This window comes from Protopterus annectens, chromosome 10.part0, assembly GCF_019279795.1.
Source record: "Protopterus annectens isolate FY-2018-M chromosome 10.part0, PAN1.0, whole genome shotgun sequence".
NCBI lineage: Eukaryota > Metazoa > Chordata > Ceratodontiformes > Protopteridae > Protopterus > Protopterus annectens.
The window spans coordinates 340,046,609-340,069,291 of record NC_056744.1 but is presented as its reverse complement, the minus strand read 5'-3'; the positions used below and the strand labels follow the sequence as shown (position 1 = coordinate 340,069,291).

At 39.5% G+C, this 22,683-nt stretch overlaps 1 protein-coding gene across 2 annotated transcripts in view; it reads right to left on the bottom strand.

Moving 5' to 3' along the window:
- ANKRD45 (ankyrin repeat domain 45) overlaps positions 1-22,683 on the bottom strand; it is a 334,657-nt gene that overhangs the window by 284,663 nt on the left and 27,311 nt on the right. Inside the window, exon 1 of one of the 2 annotated variants that reach the window (XM_044085233.1) lies at positions 6,779-6,879. The exons of the other annotated variant lie outside the window; for it this stretch is intronic. The gene's annotated coding sequence lies outside the window, so the exon portion shown is untranslated. Of the gene's footprint in view, positions 1-6,778; positions 6,880-22,683 lie in introns of those variants that run through there. 2 annotated transcript variants of the gene reach the window in all.

Genomic DNA, 22,683 nt, shown 5'->3' with positions numbered 1-22,683 from the left:
GACTACCTATTTTGACTACATTGTTGATAGATGAGGATCTGCATAAAATAAATACTGACCATAAGTCAACAGAGACAGATACTACTATGTCAGAACTGCAGAAGGCTATCAGATTTACAAGTTGGACAAAAATAATAGCTGACAAGTCATGGGAAATTCTACAATCTCAAGATGAAGTTGTTGGTAAAGTAGCTGAATCAATATTATATGTAGATATGGGAAAGACAGCGAACTATATAATACATTACGGACAGCTGTAGCAGACAAAGACACTGAAAGTGATAGCAATCAGAACTGTAATAGCCAGTAATTTCAGAATGAAACAGAGGCTATGAGAACTGTAATGGTTGATATTTGCAGAGACAGACTTCTGATGTTGTCGCCAAATTAAGCTGTTTTGCAGCAAAAACCTTCCCAAACGGCAAGCAGCACAGTATATACAGAGTCCTGCTAAATTTTACACATATGGTATAGCACTGAAAAAAATACACACAGGCATAAGAACTGGTCCAGAATTAAACAAGAGTCTATGGACTGAGAAGTTAAATGCACAATATTCTATTAAGGATAACTTACAGTGACCAGGGTGACGTACTTATGGGGACATAAAAATATAAAGTATTTACCTCCTTATAGATATATAACTTTAGCTATAAAAAGGAGAAGATGAGGGGGGAAAGTACCTGCATTTTGGAAGACAGCACTGGTGGTAGTATTATTGAAAGAAGGTAAAAAACCCTCAGATCCTCTTCATATAGACCCATTTCAATGTTAAATCATGATTATAAACTGTTTATACCACACTGGCTAAGAGAATGGCAAATATGTTACCAAAACTGACAGATATAGATCATTGTGATTTTGTGGTAGGGAGGCAAACATTTGCTAAAGTTAATAGAATGATGATCCAGTGGAAGTGGAGTATAAGAAAACTACTGTGTTGGTGTGTATTGATGCAGAAAAAGCATCCAATAAGGTCAGCTGGGATTCTAGGAGTATGGCAGAGATACCATTTATGCTATCTATCAAAATATCACGGTTAATAAAGAGGATACATGAAGAGTTGGAGGCAAAAACCTAAGGTGGAGGGCTCCTCTTTGACAAGCTTTGTTTGAACAATGGAACCAAGTAGGTTTTCTGATGTCCTCTTTTTTTCTCTGTTATTTGCTTAATTTTTATATTTAGTACTGCAAACAAACAGAATATGATATTCACAAATTCAAGGGTGTAATTGGTGCAGTAAAAAGAAAGCTACCCTTCTTTGCAAATTTAATTAAATTAATTAATTAGTTAATGAATTTACTCTTTGTTAACTGAGTTAGTCCCTCTAGGCTAGCAGCCTCTTTTTATAGGAGATCCGAGGTGGTATTTTACTACTGCATTATTTTTTCTACTTAATAAATCCAGAAAATGACATTGTGGAACATTTTGAGACAGTTTCAAGTCTTTTTGAGATATAAAATATATGAAGAGGAAACAAAAGCTGTAGTGGTAAATGATGCACCCATGCTTGAATTGGTTTATCAATATCCATACTTCTGTGGATGTAACAAGATGAAATATTTACATGTGTGAATTAAAAAAGATTCTGTTACAGCAGCTACAGATATGTGGAAAGAAACTGAATAGAAGATAATACAAAAATTATGAAACTGTAAGCTTTTAATTATGACAGTGAAAATGATTTTAGTCCATTTAGTTTTGTGTACAGATCAGGTGCCATTTTATCAACTGAAGAAGTTGTGGATAACGATTATAAAGAATTGAAAAATCTTGTTGAGGGGAGATAAGTAGGATAAGCAGATTCTTCCCACAGAACAATGTGATTTAGTTATCTCAAGCAGAAAGTGGAAAAGGATGATGAAAAATGTGGAGTCTGACAGATAGACACAGACCATGATTTGAGACACATGTCCTGAAGGAGAGTGGTAACAATCAAACAAAATATTATATTCACAAAGAATCAGGAATTATTCTAAAACTAAACCAGGATGGGAATGGAGAAAGGAGATTTCAACAATAGGAATGTCTGCAAGTAAGGGTACAGTCTGGTGGAGAGTGACTGGCTGGAGCAAAAAAAGAAGAGAGAAACTGGCTAGGAGATAATGCTCTCTGAAAGAATTCAGATGTTTTCTCAGCTCGGAGAGCTATAAAGATAAGACAAAACCAGTTTGCACTTAGTAGAAGCATAGGCTGCATCATGTGTCTTAGCATAAATAATCTTTCTTTTAGGTTACCTCAAGTCTATGAGTGTGGCTGTCACTTCGGGACATGTGTTCTTATTAGGAGGGTAAAATTTCAATATCTGACGATGTACATAGTTTTGTGTGTTAGTACTAAATTAATAGGTTTTAGGGGGATATTGGGGTGTTGTTTGTTTTTTTGTTGGAAGGCTTTCAATAAAACAAAAATTTTGTAAGATGTGAAATAGGTTCAAATGGATATGACAAGAAACAACTATAAAAAAGTTCAACCTGCCAGACAGTGTATGCATGTAACACAAAAGCTGGAACTAGACATTTAACAAAAAGATGTTATATATAAAAGGTGAGAATAATAACTTTTAATACAGTGGTTTCTCGGAGGGGAGGCAAACATTTGACAACATTAACAGAACACCGATGATCCAGAGGGAAGCAAAATGCAAGAAAATACCATTGTTGTTGGTGGGTCTTCATGCAGAGAAAATACCATTGTTGTTGGTGGGTCTTCATGCAGAGAAAGCATCTGACAGAGTAAGCTGGGACTTTATGAGCAGGGCAATGGAAGCATTTGCATTCCCTGAAAAAAAATTATAAGGCATATTTTTATCAACCAGAGAAGAAGAAGTGGATAGCAATTAAAAAAGAGCTGAAGGATTTTATCTGGGAGGGGAAGATGGCAAGAGTCAAGTGGGATAACTTGATTCTTCCAACAGAACAAGGCCATCTGGGGCTACCCAGTTTGAAGGGGTATTTCAGAGCTACAGAGTTAAGGCTCCTATATATAGCACAAGCAGAATTCTATAATTCAAAGTAGAAAGGGATGAAGACAAAACAGGGGGGAATCTCAAGAAACAAGGAGAGACTGGGATTTTGGATGCAGATCCTTAAGGAGAATAAAAATAACCATACAGAATATTATATTCATAAAGCAGTAGAAAGTATTCTAAGAACTAAGCCAACCCAGGAATTGAGAAAGAAAATTCTGTCGATATGGATGACTGCAAATAGGGATACAGACAATAGGCAAGACGGGGTTGGAATTTACTGGAGAAAACTGGTAAAAGAGCTAAGGTATTGAGAGCAAATAATTAGAGAGGTAAAGGTAAAGGAATAGGAAGAGGCCAAGAATTTATTTGGACTGCAGTCTAGAGATTGCCTTCCCTAAAAAAAAAAAGACAGCAGCTGTGTCAGCCATACCTCTCAACCTGGAAACATTAAAAATCTGGACAAGGCCCATGAAAAATAGGTACAAATCTGTACGCTAATTAACATAAAATCTACATACATAATCATGTAACCCCGTCCACTCCCATGGAATTGTGGGATACCAACGTTAACTTAAACTGAAAAACAGACAGCCAAAAATATGGTCCCAGAGGGCCCAGACCCTGTAGTAAATGGTAACCATTTTTTTTTAATATGCAGTAATGTTGTTCACTGGGAAGGGAGAAGATGATGAACCTTAGGATTTTGTTTTTGGTGACTTGCAGTATGTGGGTATTGTAGTAAAAGTAGGGCATTTAATGGTAGGCAATATTCTGTTAGCAAAAGAATATTCTAGTTTGCTAGGACCTCCAAAAGTTATTCTCCATGGCCTACTGATCAGTGGCATAGCTAGAGTTTGTGCCACCTGGGGCTGTCTGAGTTTGCCACCCTTCACAAAATCATGGTCAAATGGGGGGCCCCCCATACACAGCCCTCCCCCCTGCAGCCATTCCACTGTCTCATTACTTAACTATTTCTCCCCATTTTCCAGAAACACTGTGTAATGTGTATACTGCTTTACTACTACAATGATTTGGATTTCATTTAAAACTTTTATTTTACATTTTATAGCAGAAACACTAATAGGCATCTGATAAAGCAATACAGTCTCACAATGAAAAACAGACTTAGCATTAAAACCTCTCTGCCCTTGAAACTCACATTCACTGAAACAGCACTGAAACCCACATTCAAAGAAAATGCATCTGGCCAGTGGTGGATAAAGATTACCTTTCAGCTGTTTTCAAATCATAGGCCCATTGCACACAAAACATACATGTATTCTTTTGATACACCTTCCTGACTGCATTAAATTATATCCTTGTATAATACAGCACACTTGTTAGAGCAAGTACTGTTTTGAAAATTTTTCCAATAAGCAATGAAACAAAATGCATGAACCAATAATGACAAAACTGCCCAATTCAAAACATTTCTATGATAAAAGTCTACTCAAACCTCTACAATCCACCAGTATCACTAAATATGCACATCTCTGCAGAAGTAAAAGTCATCTAAATAACTCCAGATTAAAGAGATCTGTAACTAATGAAAAGGTTGCTTCTAGCAAACAACTTTATATTTCATTGTTTCATCTACAAATAAAGTGCCATTGCCCTTGAGGAATAAATTGCCTATGTTGCATTAAAAATGTAAAGCTAGCAATATTACAATAGGGAATGGATGGCAAACTGATAGCAGGCTCACAGTTACTAGGTATCTCCACCAAATAGGAAATTTTCAGGACTGCAGCATCTATCCCCTTTAAAAGTAGAACACAGTACAATATCAGCAATCCATCTACATATTGTGGGAGTAGAACTCACAGACTTCTGCAACAAAAGTAAGTATTCCACCTGTTACGCTACTAACACAAACAGACTTGCCATAAGCAGCACTAAACTTGTCTCCTCCTGAAGAACTATGCAGCACAAGAAATCTGGAAAAAGCCAATTTTTTTGGGGGGAGGGGGGGTCAAAGGCCCAAAACCAAGGACATAGTTTAAACATTGCTTGTATAATCTTAGAAAAGCTGCTCGAATAAAATGTGTTACCATGCGTTTCCTGAAAGACAGGAAGACTGAAACTTAAATGGCTATAATCATTTGAATTCAGTTCTCACTCATTTGCCAAAAAAACACAAATTTTATAAGAGGAACAGACCAAAAGTATTAGACAAACATTCCAGACATTCTGTAAAACACTGGACAGTTGAGAACTATGGTTAACCTAACTGGGGCATTTTATACAGATACACAGACAAACCCTTCTTCTCAAGCCAAATGCAAAGATTGACAGAAGTAAGTGCCCTACACACACACACACACAAACACACACACACACACACACACACACACACACACACACACACACACACACACACACACACACACACACTTCTTCTCAAGCCAAATGCAAAGATTGACAGAAGTAAGTACCCTACACACACACACACACACACACACACACACACACACACACACACACACACACACACACACTTCTTCTCAAGCCAGATGCAAAGATTGACAGAAGTAAGTACCCTACACACACACACACACACACACACACACACACACACACACACACACACACACACACACACACACTTCTTCTCAAGCCAAATGCAAAGATTAACAGAAGTACAAAAGCAAGTTTGCTGCTGTTTCCTCCTTAACAGACGTTTGCTGCTGTGTTTTCTCCTTAATAGAATACCCTGTTGCTAACACACCTCTTCTCTCATTAAAAGGCTGCTGCTGTGTTTCCTCAAGTTTCTCAAACACACACAGCCCAAACCTGCTTCTCTCCTTAACAGAATTAAGTTCAAAAGCAAGAATACTGTGTTGCTGGCAAATTTCTCACACACACACACACACACACACACACACACACACACACACACACACACACACACACACACACACACACACACACACACACACACACACACACACACACACACACACACACACACACACACTTTTCTACTTAACAGATTTCAGCTCAAAAGCAAATTTATTACTGCCCCGTTTACTCCTTCACAAAATACCATGTTGCTGGCAAGTTTTTCACACACAAAGCCCAAGCCAGGAGAAAGAAATGCAAAAGCAAGTTTACTGCTCAACAGAATACAGTGACAGAATTAAGTACAAAACAAAATCAAGTTTACTGCTGTGTTGCCGACCGTGTTTCTTCCTTAACAGAATATCGCCCGTTATGCTGGCAAGTTACACACACACACACCTATTCTCTTCTCACCTGAACAGATTTCAGTTCAAAAGCAAGTTTACTGCTGCCGCATTTTCTCCTTGACAGAATACAGTGTTGCTGCTGGCAAGTTTCATACACACAGAGCCCAAGCCAGGAGAAAGCAATGCAAAAGCAAGCAAGCAAGTTTACTGCTCAACAGAATACCGACTGACCGTGACAAAATAAAGTACAAAACAAAAGCAAGTTTACTACTGTGCTGCCGTGTTTCCTACTTAAACAGAATACCGTCCGTTATGCTGGCAAGTTTTTCAAACACACAGCCCAAACCAAATGCAACTTTTTAAGTATCAAAGTAAGTTTACTGCTGCCATGTTTCCTCTCAGAATACCATGATGCTGGCAAATTTCTTACACATACAGAGCCCAAGCCAGGAGAAAGCAATGCAAAGACGCGATTGTGATCGCATTTGCAAACACAATTTGTAATGCAAGTCTCTGCACATTAAGTAAAGCCCCAGTTAAGTAAACACAATCTTAGCAGGCACTTAAGAATCAAGCCCCAAACAGTTGCAGTCTTTTTTTTATTTTTTTTTTGCCTTACCTGGGGGAAGAAGCACACAGTCGTGGACCAGTCTGACTTTTGCGCAGAAAATTAAAGAAAGTACACATGGTGAAGAGGACCATCCCACTCTGCTGCCTGCAGCAAGTTAAATTGAATATAACCAATGGCTCAGCATTCTTGGCTTCACGAAGCTGACGTCAGCGATGATGTCAGGAATAAATAAAAAAAAAAAAAAAAAAATCCTGGGAAATTCGGAAATTAAAGGGGCCACTCGGGAATTCGTGGCACCCCAATATTTTGCCCACAAAACCGGTATTTACCGAGGAATTCGTTACAGTTGACAGGTGTGGTGTCAGCTCATTCTAGAGATATGCATATTTTGTCTTCTTTTGCACAAAATCCTTGAAAAAATCAGTTTCTGGACTTCCAGGTGAAGGTATAATACATTACAGCAGACAGAAATTACTGGAAATTAAACAGCTGACATCTACATATTGCTGGATTGATGCCTTGAAGTCTGCAGAGTATCTGGAGCCTACTACTTTCACAGAGTCACAACAGTTGGGTATTTTAATTTTATACACTCTAATATGCCTGAAACTGGTAGAAGAAGGTTTTTGGAACATGCTAGACAAGGAATAAGAGAAAAAGATATCAAAGGACAAGGAAAAGAGGATGCAGAGCAAGCACTGCTGTTAAGCTAAAAGCAAAACCTTACAGGCTTGCACTACCTACAATACTGCTGGCTAATGTGAGATCACTAGATAGCATGATGGACTACTTTAGACTGGAACTCATCAATAACAACAAGGTGAGAAATATTTGCATATTTTTGTTTACTGAGATGTGGCTGCATGGCAAGATAAACGACAGTGCATTAAACTTAGAGTCTCACACTATTTCGTGCAGATAGAAACCAAACACTGTGTGGAAAGGCCAGAGGAGAAGGACTGTGCATCTATGTCTACAAAAGATGGTGCAATAACTGTGAAATCTTACCATCAGACTGCTATGAGAACTTAGAGTTTCTGTCAATCAGATGTAGACCGTTTTATTTGCGAGGGAACTGAATGGGGTCAGTGTAACAGTGGTGTATAACCCACCTAGTGCTAATACCACCAGGGCTTTAAATAAACTATGCAATCATACTGGTCAGCTGCAGAGCAAAAATCCAGACTTTGTACACGTGGTAGCAGGGGACTTTAATAAGGCAGATCTCACAGAAGTATTTCCACACTACCATCAGTATGTGCACGTTCCCACTAGGGGGTGATAACATCCTGGACATGGTGTATACAAAGTTAAAGAAAGCATACAATGCAGTGCAACTTCCACAAATGGGAAGCTCTGACCATTATACCATCTTGCTATCACCAGCCTACAAACTGGTACTGATTACAGTGAAACCCACAAAGAAACAAATCAGGGTCTGGCCAAAGAGATCCATGGAGGCCTTCCAAGACTGCTTTGAAAGAACAAACTGGGATATGTGCAAGGAGGCAGCCACAGTGAATCAGTATGTGAACATAGATGAATACACAGAGGTTGTGATGTCATACATTTGAAACTACGTTGATGAAGTAACAAGCACCAACAGCATCACTATCAGAGCCAACCAGAAGCCATGGCTCACTCCCAGGGTATATAAGCTTCTGAAGGAGAGAAATGCAGCTTACAGGGCTAAGGATAAAGCAGCCCTAAGAGGAGCAAGAGGCAGTCTGAGGAGAGGTATAAAGGAAACATACAGGAAGTATGGCAGAAGGGTGTAGAGCCACTTTGATGACATGAGGGATGCAAGGAGACTATGGTACGGCATACAGGAGATCACTGATTACAAAATCAGGTCAGCACAGTGTGAGGACAGCATTGAATTCCTGGAGAGTTTGAATACCTTCTTTGGAAGCATTGAGGAGAGAAACAACAGGTTGGCACTAAAGCTACCCACTGATAAGGATGTTGTGTTCAAACTCAGTACAGAGGAGGTGAGAAGAGAGCCAAGGAAGGCGAACCCCAGGAAGGCTGCTGACCCAGACAACATACTGAGCAAGATGTTAAAAGGCTGTGCTGATCAACTGTGCACAGTACTCATGGAGATATTTAACACCTCTCTTGCCATGGCAAAAGTACCCTTGTGCTACAAGGAAACAAACATAATTTCATTGTCTAAGAGAAACTCCCCCTCCAGCCTTAATGACTACAGACCAGTTGCTCTGACATCCACTGTTATGAAATGTTTTGAGTGGCTGATCAAAAAGCATTTGTCATCAGGCCTACCTCCTGATTTTGACTCTCTGCAGTTTGCTTACAGAGCAAACAGAGCCACAGCTGATGCCATATCATTAGTGCTATACCGCTCTCTGGAACATCGAGAGGGCAATGACAACTATGTGCGGATGCTGTTCATAGATTTCAGCTCAGCATTTAATACAGTTGTACCAATACAGTTGATAGAAAACTGGCATATATAGGAGTCAGTAAACAGCTCTATAACTGGATCCTGGACTTCCTGATTGAGAGAACCACAGAGAATGAACTCGGGCAAGAACACATCAAAGTGTATCAAGATTAATACCGGGGTTCCACAAGGACGTGTTCTCAGTCCACTGCTATTCACCATCCTGACCCACAACTGCTATGCAAAGCACAAGTCCAACCATATTATCAAGTCTGCTGATGATACCACAGTTATGGGGCTCATCACAAAGGAGGATGAATGAGCATACAGAGAGGACATGGCCTCCCTGATCAGTTGCTGTGAGGGGAACAACCTTGACATGAATGTAAGCAAGACCAAAGAGATTATCGTTGACTTCAAGAAAAAGAAAACAAACCATCCAGCGATCATGATCAATGGTGAGAGTGTACAGAGGGTAAAGTGTATGAAACTCCTAGGCGTACACATATCAGAGGATCTCTCATGGTCAAGAAACACCAACCAGCTGGTCAAGAAAGTATATCAATGCCTCCATTTTTTGAGAAGGGCGAAGAAATCTAAGCTCTCACCTCATATCCTCTCCACCTTCTATAGAGGTGCTATTGAGAGTATCCCCACCAGCAACTTCACAGTGTGGTTTGGAAGTTGTACAGCTAGAGAAAGGAAGGCACACATAGATTTGAAAATAAGATGAAACACATAATGGAGAAAAGTATGTATGGCAAAAAGGAAAGGATGTCAAAAACCACTAATTATTGTGAGATAAATTATAGATGATATAATAGGTTCATAGGATGATACTAGGCTATTGGCCCGGAAGCCCTTATAAGCCTAGCCAAGAATTTCGGCCATGTTCCCTCAAAGTCAGCACCTGTTTCCCCTGTCCAGCAGGGACACATGTGGGATCCCAGTGGTTTATTTTCTGTTTCTCATCCAGTCGTCCAGGTTCCTCTTGACATGGAGAGGGAGTCTGTTCCACAAATGGGGGAGTCTTTGGGACACAAATCTATCTGCCAACAGATTCTATTAATGTACAGACCAGGTTAAGGCCTTATGTGTGGGTTTCTCAAGTGGAGGTTGTCTTACGGATATGCAGCAACTCCATCAAGGCTGGGTCTGAGATGGCCTTGTATGCCAGACACAGGTATGTATGAGACTGAGTAGAGGGACAGGGCTTTTAGCCTATCTGTATAGGACAGGTGTTTGAGACCCTGGATTTTCCTGGTCAGGAACATCTGTGGTCTCTCCAACTGCTGCATGTGCTTGGCAAGGTACATGCGGAAGGAGGCATTGTACTCAATAATGGGTCTGATAAGGGAGGAGTACAGAAATGTTATGACCTCCTTGTTCCTGGATGAAATACCCTTATTTATGAGGTGGGCCATGTAGAAAGCCTTCCATACAATGGAGAAAATGTGGTGGTCAAAAGTGAGGTTGCCATCAACCTGGGTTCCCAAGTCCCTCACGACTGATTGCATGCTTAGTACATTGTTATTAATGTGATAATTAGTGGGGATGGCATTTTCCCCACAGGGGATAATGATGCATTTCTTGGCATTCAGCTTGAGGCCATTCTTTTGGCACCAGTCATTGGTGTGATTAAGGCCCACTTGGAGGTTGTTCACATCATTAGGGAATTTAAGATAGCACCCAGCTTGCAGTCATCTGCAAGCTTGGTCGGCAACACACCACTGGTTTTGGCTTGCACCTCAGAAAAGTACATCCTAAACAGTAGAGACCCCAAGACCGATCCTTGGAGTACACCACTCATTATGGGTCTACTACTAGAGGTGGCTTCCCCTACTTTTACTGAGCGGGTTCTATCAGTGAGCCAGTTAGCTAACCATCTGGTAACATATGGGTTGATGCCTAGCTGGGAGAGTTTATCTATTATGCCCGAGTGGGGAATAGTGTCAAAGGCTTTGGCTAGGTCAAGGTAGGTGGTGTGCACCATCTTCCCTTCGTCCATGCCTTTGGTGACTGTTTCAAAGAAGTTGACCAAGTTTAACAGGCATGATCTCCCTTTGACAAAACCAAACTTTGTGGGGTCAAGCGTTTGGAGGTTGTCAATGTCCTTGTTTATAAGGTCCATGATAATGCATTCCATGGCCTTGCAGATCAGGCTAGTTAGACTGATGGGCCTATAACTGCCTGGGTCAGTGGACCCTCCACCTTTGTGTAGAGGGATGACAGTGGTTGTCCTCCATTCGGCTGGGATGAAGCCAGTGCTCAGGCTTTGGTTGAATAGGGTGTCTAATGGAGCTGACAGCTCATACCAGAGTTCATGTAGAATACAGCCAAGGATGTTATTGGGTCCCATGGAGACTGTATTTTTTGTCTTTGAGAGGGTATTAAGGACCTGCCCCTGATATCGAAGGGGGGGGGGTGCTGTTAATGTCCTGGTTTACTGATGGGGGGAACCTGTCTGCCAGCAGGTTGGCTATATCTATGGCGTTTGTGTATGTGGTGTTATTGACCATCAGTTCTGAGCAGATTTGGTTGTTACCTTTGAGATTGTGGACATATGTGAAGAAGGCCTTGTGATTGTCCTTAGTGGATGTGGCCAATTTGGACTTGAAGTTAGCCTTAGAGGATTTCACCAGTGACCTTATTTGCTTGTTAAGACAAAGGAGAGATTGCTTCCATTCTGCTCAATGCTAGAAGTCTAAATTTCAAAATGCACTCACTTAAAGCATTCCTTAAAATGGAGAGCATCGACATTTGTGCTGTTACAGAGACCTGGTTCAAGGCAGCAGAAAGCACCCCTGCACTACCAGGCTATAACTCATTCCACACCTTTTGGCCCCAGAACTTGGACCAAAGCTCCAAATGTGGTGGTGTTTCCATATTCATAAAGGATGCGCACATATCCAGACTGGTAGCCCAACATAAAGCATCAGAGATACTTCAGCTGCATCTAACATTGGGTAAGACAGTGATTCAGGTCATAGCCTGCTATAGGTCCCCAACCATGACCCAAGACTCACACTCCACATTCCTAAGCATCCTGGAGAATATTAGGGTCCAACCTAACACTCTCATACTGGTTGACTTCAACTACCCCTCCATTAACTGGGAAAACTACTCATGTACCAATACACTTGCCCAACGTTTCCTGGAATTCATTAATTCAAATGCCCTGGACTAGCTTATTCTTACCCCCACTAGAGGTAGCAACATCCTTGACCTGGTCATTACTAACATGGGTGACTGCTGTTCTATACCAATAGTCAACTCCTCCCTGGTTAGATCCGACCACAAACTAATCACCTTGGAAATCCCCCCCCCCCCCGCAAAGGTAACCACCATAAAAAACTTCTCCAAAGCTAACTTTGGGCTCCTAAAAACAGAGGTGGCTAACTTCACGGCATCCATGCAACTGGAGAACAGCTGCATGACCACCAAGTCATACACTAATGCCCTGTACGAACACGTACACAAATGCATGAATCTCGCCATACCCAATAGAACTAAGATGCTCTCCTCCAAAAAAGGAAGCCAATCTGGTGGTCCCCTGGCATAAACAAACTCTACAACAGAAGGAGGAAACTTATGCAAAATAAAGTGAAGTCCCAAGACTGGAAAAACTCCCTTATCAGCCTCAACAAAAAGTTGAGATCCCTCATCAAATCCTCTAAAGCTATCTATGAAAAAAGAATTGCAGCAGATAGTAAAGGCAACCACAAGGCCTTCTATAATTATGTAAAGATTCTCCACGGCAATACCCAGATTTGCTCTGAGCTATGGCACAATGGCACCTCCTATAGCGAGCCAACAGATACTGCCAATGTACTGGCCGACAGATTCAGTGCCAACTTTACCCCTCCCCCCCAAAGGACCTATCACAATACCAGTAGACTGCCAGGCACCCAGTATTACTGCTGCACAGATTAAAATAGCACTGTCCAAGGCCAAGAATACAGCTTCTATGGGACCTGACAATATCCCTGGCTGTGTTTTACATGAACTACAGAGTGAACTGGCACCTCACCTGTGTGCCCTGTTGAGTCACAGCCTCACCTCAGGCTTTGTCCCTACCGAATGGCACACTGCTACAGTCATCCCTCTCCACAAAGGAGGAGCGACTACAGACTTTGGGAACTATCACCCCATTAGCCTGACAAGTCTGATATGCAAAGCTATGGAACACATCATCATGGACCTAATAAACAAGGATATAGGGAATCTCCAAACTCTGGATCCCACACAGTTTGGTTTTGTGAAGGGTAGATCATGCCTGCTCAACCTGGTTGACTTCTTTGAGTCAGTCACCAGAGCTGTGGATGAAGGCAAGGTGGTTCATACAGCCTACCTTGATCTGGCCAAGGTCTTCTATACCATTCCCCCTCGGGAATCATAGAAAAACTCACTAAGTTAAGCATCAACTCCTATATCACTTGGTGGGTTGCAAACTGGCTCACAGATAGAACCCAAAGCGTGAAAGTAGCTGACTCCAAGCCAGACTGCCGACCAGTCAAGAGTGGAGTCCCACAGGGTTCAGTCCAGGGTCCTCTCCTGTTTGGTATCGACTTCTCAGAAGTCCAGGCCAACACAAATGGACTCTGGCTGACAAAGTTCGCAAACAATTGCAAGTTAGGAGCCATAATTAACTCCCCAAGTGATGTTGACATCCTACAGAAATGCCTCACTGTGACCAATGACTGGTCAGAACCATGGCCTTAATCTCAATACCAAAAGATGTGTCATCATCCCCTTTGGGAAAAACCCGTTTCCCATGAATTACCACATCGATGGTAGTCCACTGAACACAGAAGGTGTCATAAGAGATCTGGGAACAAAGGTTGACAGCAACCTCTCTTTTGACCACCACATTGCCACTGTGGGCAGAAAGTCCTTCTATGTGGCACATCTCATTACTAAGGGTTTTGCATCCAGGAAGAAAGAGGTCATTGTCTCCCTCTACTTTTCCCTCATTAGGCCAATCATTGAGTACAATGCTCCATTTGGCATGTACCTCACTACACACCTGCAACAACTGGAGAGACCGCAAAAGCACCTCACAAAGAGGATCATAGGTCTTAAACACGTCCTATACAGACAGACTCAAAAAACTCCAACTATTCTCTGTGTCATATCCCTACTTAGAGGCGATCTCTGCTTGACTTACAAAGCCATGTCTGACCCAGCTCTGTTACAAATGCTACATCTAAAGAAATCCCAATCCCTCCGCACTACACACTCCACAGACCTCAACCTCATTACCACAATCAACAGAACAAGCTGGAGGGACAGGTTCATAACCCAGAGACTGCCCATGCTATGGAACAGACTTCCCATACATGTCAAGTGGAGCACCTCACTGGCCCTCTTCAAGAGAAATCTTGATGAGTGAATTGGAAATAGATTCACCCCAGGGATCACTCCAGTGGCTCTACTCGACAGAGGCACTGGGAACTAAGATTGGGTGGCACGATACCAGGGTAACCCTATGGGCTAGGCTTGTAAAGGCTCCAGAGCTATTAGCATAGTACACACTTATGAACCTATGAACTTGGCACCTGCTCCTTTTTGGTCCTGGACAGCAATTTCCTTATATTATATAGTTTGTTTATTGCTGCTGTCCACCAGACAGGTTTACTCTTCCTTGAGGAAGATGATTTGGTCCTGTCAGGTATTGCTGTGGCCATACAGCTATGTAGGTGCTCATATAGTTTTTTGGTGTAGGCATGGACATTAGTGCTATTTCCAACTGAAGGGACGGTGGTTGTGAAGCTGCTTATACCTGTTCTGAGGAGATTGTAATCAGCTTTGGAAAAGTTTTTTTTGTTTTACCGTAACGGGGGGGGGGGGGGGGTCATGGGAGATGCTGACTTCAAAAGTGATCGCTTTATGGTCGGATCTTACCAAGGAGGATGACACTGTAGGGGTGCTACAGTGGCTACTCATGTTGGTTAGGACCAGGTCCAGGGTATTTTCACTCAGGTGTTGACCAGCTGATCCACTGCATTGGCATTGACGAAGCTGAGGAATCTATGGGCGTTCATGTTTTAGGCTAGAATAGGTCTTCCACTCTATGGTTGGGTATTTAAAGTCACCCAGGATCAGGGTAGAGGGTTGAATCTTGATGGATTAAAGTAAGTCCAGATAGGTGGAGTGGGCGTCTTGAGTCATGGTTGGGGGCTCTGTAGCTAGCCATGATTTGAATAGGTGTTTTCTCAACAGTTAACAGCCCTTGGAGTGTCTCCTGTGTGTCATACTGTTTGACCAGCCTGGAGGTGTTTACGTCTTTGATAAATATTGAAACTCCACCTCCTTTGGCTTTGTAGCCTTCTGTTTGGGGTCTGAAAGTATGGTAGGATGAGTAACCTGGTAAGGCTGGGGTGCTCTCCACAGCTCTGAACCAGATTTCAGTGACTGCACAAATGTCAGCATCCTCCAGGGTAAGGAATGCTTGCAATGAATGCAGTTTCATGCTAAGACTCCTAGCGTTTAGCAGCATGACCTTTAAATTTTGTTTAGAAGAATTTTTCATGTTGGTAATTTTGTGCTCAGGACTTTGCCTAAAAAAGGCACTATGGGGGAGGCAAGAGCCTTTGCCAGAAGCCTGAAGCCCAGGGGAGACAGATGAAGGCCATCTTTGGCAAAGCATCATGGTCTGTCAATCATGTCCTCCCAGGCTGTCAGGTACTGGATCCCCTTGGAATGACAACAGAAATTAAGCCAATTGTTAAAGTCAATCATTTTCTGTTTGTATTGAAGCATCATTCTGGATAATGGTAGGATGCTGCTTAAGGCTAGGGACATACCTGCCTGGGACACATATTCAGCAAGCTCAATCATGTCTGTCTTCACATAGTCCAGAGAGGTACGTCTCAAGTCATTCACACCAACATGGACTACGACAGAATCATAACAGTACCTATTAAGAGACTTGAGTGTATGTGTGATATGGCAGATTCTTGCACCTGACAAGCAACTTACCAGGACTTTCTGCTTGTATAGCTTGGTGAGGGGCACATCTCTGTGTCTCACGATAGATTCTCCTATGACTAGTATGCTGGGTTTGTGGCTGGGCCTTAGAGGCTATGAGACACAGACATGTGTACTATGTGTGATGCTTGGTGCTGTGGGCTGTGATGTGCGTGTGTGTTTTTGCTTTGGAGGTCTCTTTTGTTTAGGTATGTTTTTGTTGAGAACCCCCGCATATGTAGGAGTGTGTTGTACAGATGTGGGTGGTGCTAGAGGTGTGGTGCTCATAGTGTTTGTGCAGATGACCTTCTCAGTGCCAGATGTACTAGCTTGTGACTGAGACTGCAAGGATTCTAAGTTCTTAATGTAATTGCATCTTTCACATATTGTGTTCCTGAGTGGTAGTAGTAGAGGGTTGTCTGTCTACATAAGGCAGTTGCTACACTGTCTCAGGATGCCCATATCAACCAGACTAGCAGGATAAACCAAAAGAAATTGTCTGCCCATGGTTATCAGAATCTGTGGAAGAGAGGTCAGGGATAGTAGAGTGGGTACTATCTGAGGAGAGTACCTATAGGTGTGAGTAGGGCTGGATAAAATCAATACAGTAGCTGCAGGTGAGGGCCTCGCTTACACAGGAGTGCTGGTAAGGGAAAAGATGCAACTGAGATACCTTGCAAAAGGTTAAAACAGGGCAGCGGCAGTGCACGATGGGCAAACAAGCAGAAACCCACACAAATGCTGGGTTTAAATACCACAAAAATAGATAGAAGACATAAACCTTATGGTAGATGATATTGATAAAGCATTTGATTCAATACAACATGATATACTGTAGAAAATAATGAATATGTATAATACTAATAATAAAATCAAGCAAGTATGTAGAACAGCGTATAAGAATCATAAAGTAAGAGTCTTAATTAATGGATAGTTAAGTAAAGAAATAGATATGAATAATGGTATAACACAATGGTGCCTATGAGTAGTGTTTTATTTGTTCTGATCATGAATACAGTAGTTAGACAGGAAAATCAAAAAACTAATGCAAATTATAAAAATTACCCAGAAGTTGCAATCCCAGTTATGATGACATATGCAGATCAGATTACAACTAAAAATGAAGAGTAGATGAGAGAAGCAATTACTTATTTAGATGAAAGTTTAAAGGAAAGAGGTGTGATACTTAATAAGAGCAAAGGAATGGGTGAGTCAGGAAAGATAACAGGTATACAATTTTCAAAACCAAATAAAAAAACGTTTTTGTGGAAGCGACAGCTGATTTATTCAATACATGAACACACAAACTTCACGGCATTTTCATTCACCAGACTTCATCAGATCTATCAAATATTTTAAGCTGTAGCTTACCTATTTATAACCCTTTCCACCATTAATTAATTAATTAACCATTTAATAGTTTAATTCAACAACTAATTAAAAACAATTAAAATTAACTCATCTAACATCATTTGTTCCTATGTTACACTTGCTTTAGAATGTAATATTATAATATAAACCAAGTGTATAAAAACTTTCCACTTAAAAACCATTATAAACAGTCATACAAATTAATAGGAAATTGATGAACACATAAAAGTAGTAACAAAAAAGAATGAAAAACTAATGCATTTAAAATGTCAATAAATATTCCTTTGAAAATTGGTTTAAAACAATTAAAAATAATTTCATACAGGAAAACTTGTAAAAAACATATTCTTGTTAATATGCTTGTCCATAGAAATATGTAGAAAATATTAATATTTAAAACCTGTTGGTGTAAACAATGAATAGAAGGAATGCTTTAAATCAAGTTTATGTAACAAGCCCTATAATTTAGCTGCCCTCATCCTTAAAATGGGTAGTGTACACAATGTAGTGGACACAGAATGGGTACATCAGCTGTCAACCGTTATACCAACAACGGGCTGGACGAGTGGACGAACACGGATGCACTGGCTTCATGGCTGGTTACATACAACTCTTTTTCCAACTACAAAGGTACTGTAAACTTTACCTTTCCTATGGATGGGAAAGAAGTGACTGACACTAATATTTCTATGGGGCCAATGTTAAAAATTTGTCTGACTTAATTTTTAGACACAAGGCTCTGGGTATTGACAACAATTATTTAAAGGACTGTATTGTTAGGGGTATTGTTCCTAAGGGGTTGCAGATGTATAAATACCCCAACAACGTGGTGGAGGGTTCTACCTTCCATGAAGAATTATTAAGAATATTTGACTGTAGTGGGTTTGAGGTAATGAGAGCTTTCATTAAGAAGAATGAGAGAATCATGCAAATTTTGTATGAAGAAATTGAATGCTTAAATAAGATGGTGACTACTGACCTAATGTTTGGTATTGAAAATGAAAAAAGGAAATACTATTTAATTAAACAAGTGCAAGATAAATGTCAGGTTATTTTCAAAAGGAAATGTGGAAAAATTGACAGGGACCTGAGGGAATATCATCCGAAGAAAGCATACCCCTTCCCCAAGAAAGAAAATTTTGGTTTTAGAAATTATACTAGAAATTTCAAAACCAATAGAGGTCCCTCATTCAAACACCATGGGGCACACAATGTTTGGGACCCACCTTACAGGGATGAGAATTATGATAATAATGTAGGTACGGAATCAAACATGGAAGGGATGGTGGATTATCCGGAACCTAGGAGGTCGGACAGATTGAGACACAAATCACCTGTATGGTATTTTCCCAGGGGTTCCCCGAGCAGCAGGAAATAATAACGGCAAGTAGTGGTGAAGGGAAACATGACTCTGTGGAAAACTCAAGGGTTATAAGAGTTCAAGGACCACGTCATATATTCCAGGATGTTAGCATCTACAATTATAGTGGTGTAGAGATTAATATTCAGCACTTTATGTTGTTTTCAAAAGGTTTCAAGTTTATTCCTTCTAGCAGGGGAAATATGGTGGATAGTTTGATTGACTTGAGAATTTTTTTGAGGAAGAAAAATCTGGAAATCCTGTTTCATGGACAACAAAATACCAGAGGTAATACTGAAGTTAGAAGACCTAGCACCATTAACTCATCTATGCATCCCCAGTTAAAAAATCTTGAAAGGCAGATAGAAAAGATCAGAGGTGAATTTAGTGAAAGATGGAAAGGCAAACCAAACCTCACCAAGGAAGAAATGAAACTTCTTAGATCATTACAGGAAAATTGTTATATTAGGGTGATGCAACCTGATAAGGGAGGTGGGGTGGTTCTTATGGATAGTATTTTATACTCTAGTAAAATGATGAGCATGTTAAATGACATAACCAGGTACGTCAGGGTATCAAGGAATGAAATTAACGTAGCCTATCGCAAAATAGATTTTGCTTTAAAAGAAATGTTGGATGACAATTTAATAAATCAGGATACCTACAAGTACCTTAGCGTAGAAAAACCTAGAATCCCTGCCATATTCGGGATAGCCAAGGTGCACAAGAATGTGGAAGACCCCCCCAATGAGACCAATAGTAGCTGCAAATGATTCCAAAACCTATCCCTTGGCCAAATTTTTAGACACCAAATTAAAGAACATATGGGTAACTTCTAATGGGATCTTAAAAGATTCTTAGGATTTTCTAAGCAGTATTAATAACAACATGTATTCTGCCCATGATTTTTGTTACCTTGGATATACAGGACCTTTTTAATGTGATTCCTTATTCCACAGGCTCTGAATTGTTTCAAGATGCCATTAACAAATATGGGAATTTGGACCACAATACCTTTTTAGTATATACTGAGCTCATGGATTTGGTCTTGCAACAAAATGTTATATTCTTTGAGGGAGAATTTTTCAAAGCAGATACAAGGGGTAGCTATGGGGGCATGTCGTGCCCCTACATATGCTAATATAGTTCTTATGATGTGTGAAGAGAAATTTGTGTTTGAATCAGAATACGCACAATATTGGGTACATTATAAACGCTACCTGGATGACATATTCATTTTCTGGAAGGGAAGAGAGGCTAAGTTAATGGAATTTATACAATACTTGAACAGGACCACTGATTTTTTAAAATTTACTCACTATATTTCCAAGGAGGAGATGAACTTCTTAGATGTTTCTATTAAGAAGGACATATCCCTACGACAGTACACCTCAAGAGTATACAGGAAGGATACCTTCTCGGATTCTTATTTATATTTTAGTAATTCACATCCCTATAAACAAAAAAGAAGTATTGTCAAAGGACAATTCATTCGTAGTAGCAGGATGACATCTAAGGAGGTGGATTTTGAACAGGAAAGCCAGAAGGTGAGGGATATGTTTTTGGCTAAGAAATATCCTGCACAAATGGTGGAGGAGGTTATGTTGGAAATAAAAAATGCTAGAACCTCTAGATTTGCCCCAATTTTGGGATGTAAACAGGTTGAGGTACAACAAGGACGGAAGACCGAGGGGACATTTGGGGGTAACTATGTTTTGTATTATAATCAGAAACCCCCTAAGATTAGAAATATTATTACACAACATTGGGATAGGTTTAGCTGCTACTCAGAATTGGAGAATTTATTTAAAAATCCATTACGATTCACTTACAAAAAAGGTAAAAATCTTAAGGAACTGTTGGAGAAAAATTACAGAAGACCTACCAGAAAAGCGTTAGGTACGTTTAAGTGTGGAACATGTGCCCAATGTCCATATATTTCGAGACAGGACTCGATATACATTCCGGATAGGCAATACATGATTAGGAGTGGCAGCTTTTCCAATTGCAACAGTGAAGGTTTGATATACCTAGCCTTATGCAAAACATGTGGCACGTTTTATGTTGGAAAGACCACCCGGAAACTGAAAAGAAGAATATATGAACATTTAAATGACATCAGGACACATGATGGCAACAATGCAATATACAAACACACTTTGACATGTGCTGGAGCAAAATGTTTTTTTTTTATTTGTTATTGAAATGGTACATCAAGACAATAGGGGGGACCTTTGGAGAATAGGATAGAAGTTAGGGAAGTATATTGGCAGTTACTGCTTGAAGTTAACAGACTCCCAGGTCTTAATGAGCATATATCTATTACCCCCATTTTAAGGATGAGGGCAGCTAAATTATAGGGTTTGTTACATAAACTTGATTTAAAGCATTCCTTCTATTCATTGTTTACACCAACAGGTTTTAAATATTAATATTTTCTACATATTTCTATGGACAAGCATATTAACAAGAATATGTTTTTTACAAGTTTTCCTGTATGAAATTCTTTTTACTTGTTTTAAACCAACTTTCAAAGGAATATTTATGGACATTTTAAATGCATCAGTTTTTCATTCTTTTTTTGTTAGTACTTTTATGTGTTCATCAATTTCCTATTAATTTGTATGATTGTTTATAATGGTTTTTAAGTGGAATGTTTTTATACACTTTGTTTATATTATAATATTACATTCTAAAGCAAGTGTAACATAGGAACAAATTATGTTAGATGAGTTCATTTTAATTGTTTTTAATTAGTTGCTGAATTAAACTATTAAATGGTTAATTAATTAATGCTGGGAAGGGTTATAAATAGGTAAGCTACAGCTTAAAATATTTGATACATCTGATGAAGTCCGGTGGATGAAAACGCTGTGAAGTTTGTGCGTTCATGTATTGAATAAATCAGCTGTCGCTTCCACTACAAAGTTTTTTTATTCGTTTATTCCACTTCTATTGGTGCCTGTTTTGGTTTTGAAATTGGTTTCCTGGTCTATTCGGGCACCTTACCTCAGTTTTGTTGTTTAGGTATACAATTTTCTATAAAGGAAATATCTGTTTTAGTGATAAAATTTGATAAAGAAGACAATAAGAAGGGATAGAAATTAATGTTAGAAATATTCTTCATCTTTGTATGGGGATCAAGATTAAATCCTGTTAAAAGGATGTTTTATATATGAACAAGAATGAAGAAGAATTAGGGATATATGTTACTTCATTAAACTTATATACTGTACTAAAATGGTTAAATGAAATAAAGAAGAAGTTAGTGATAAATGGATTGAAATATAAATAAAAGGAATTTTGGGAAAATACAAGAAATAAAAGAACAAAAGAATGTTTTAATGAAGAAATAGAAAATTATCAGCGAAAGATAAGAATGTGGAAAATAAAGATTGACGAGATGGAAGAAGACAGAAAAACATGGTATAATAATATTATAAAGTAATATTATTGGATTATTCCATGGGAAAATGTTTCAGAAGTAAAGATTAAAGCAATTAAACATATAAACAAGTGGGATAGATATAATGCTAAATGCCAAGATTTTTTGTGGAAATTGGGAATAAAGAAATTTCCTGTTAATGCAAATATGCCTTATAAAAAGAAAAATGAAATAATATGTGTGTATCATGGAGAAGAAGAATAAACAACAAAACATATTTTAAAATGTTTGAAAGTAAAAAAAAAATTGGAATAAATTGTGTAATTTTTTTTTTGAAAATAAAATTATGAAGATATAAATATGGATGTGATTGAATATGGACATTACAAAAACATAAACAAGAATTTACAGATTTAGATAAGAAATAATTTATGTAGTTTAAGTAATATTGAATGAAATAATGT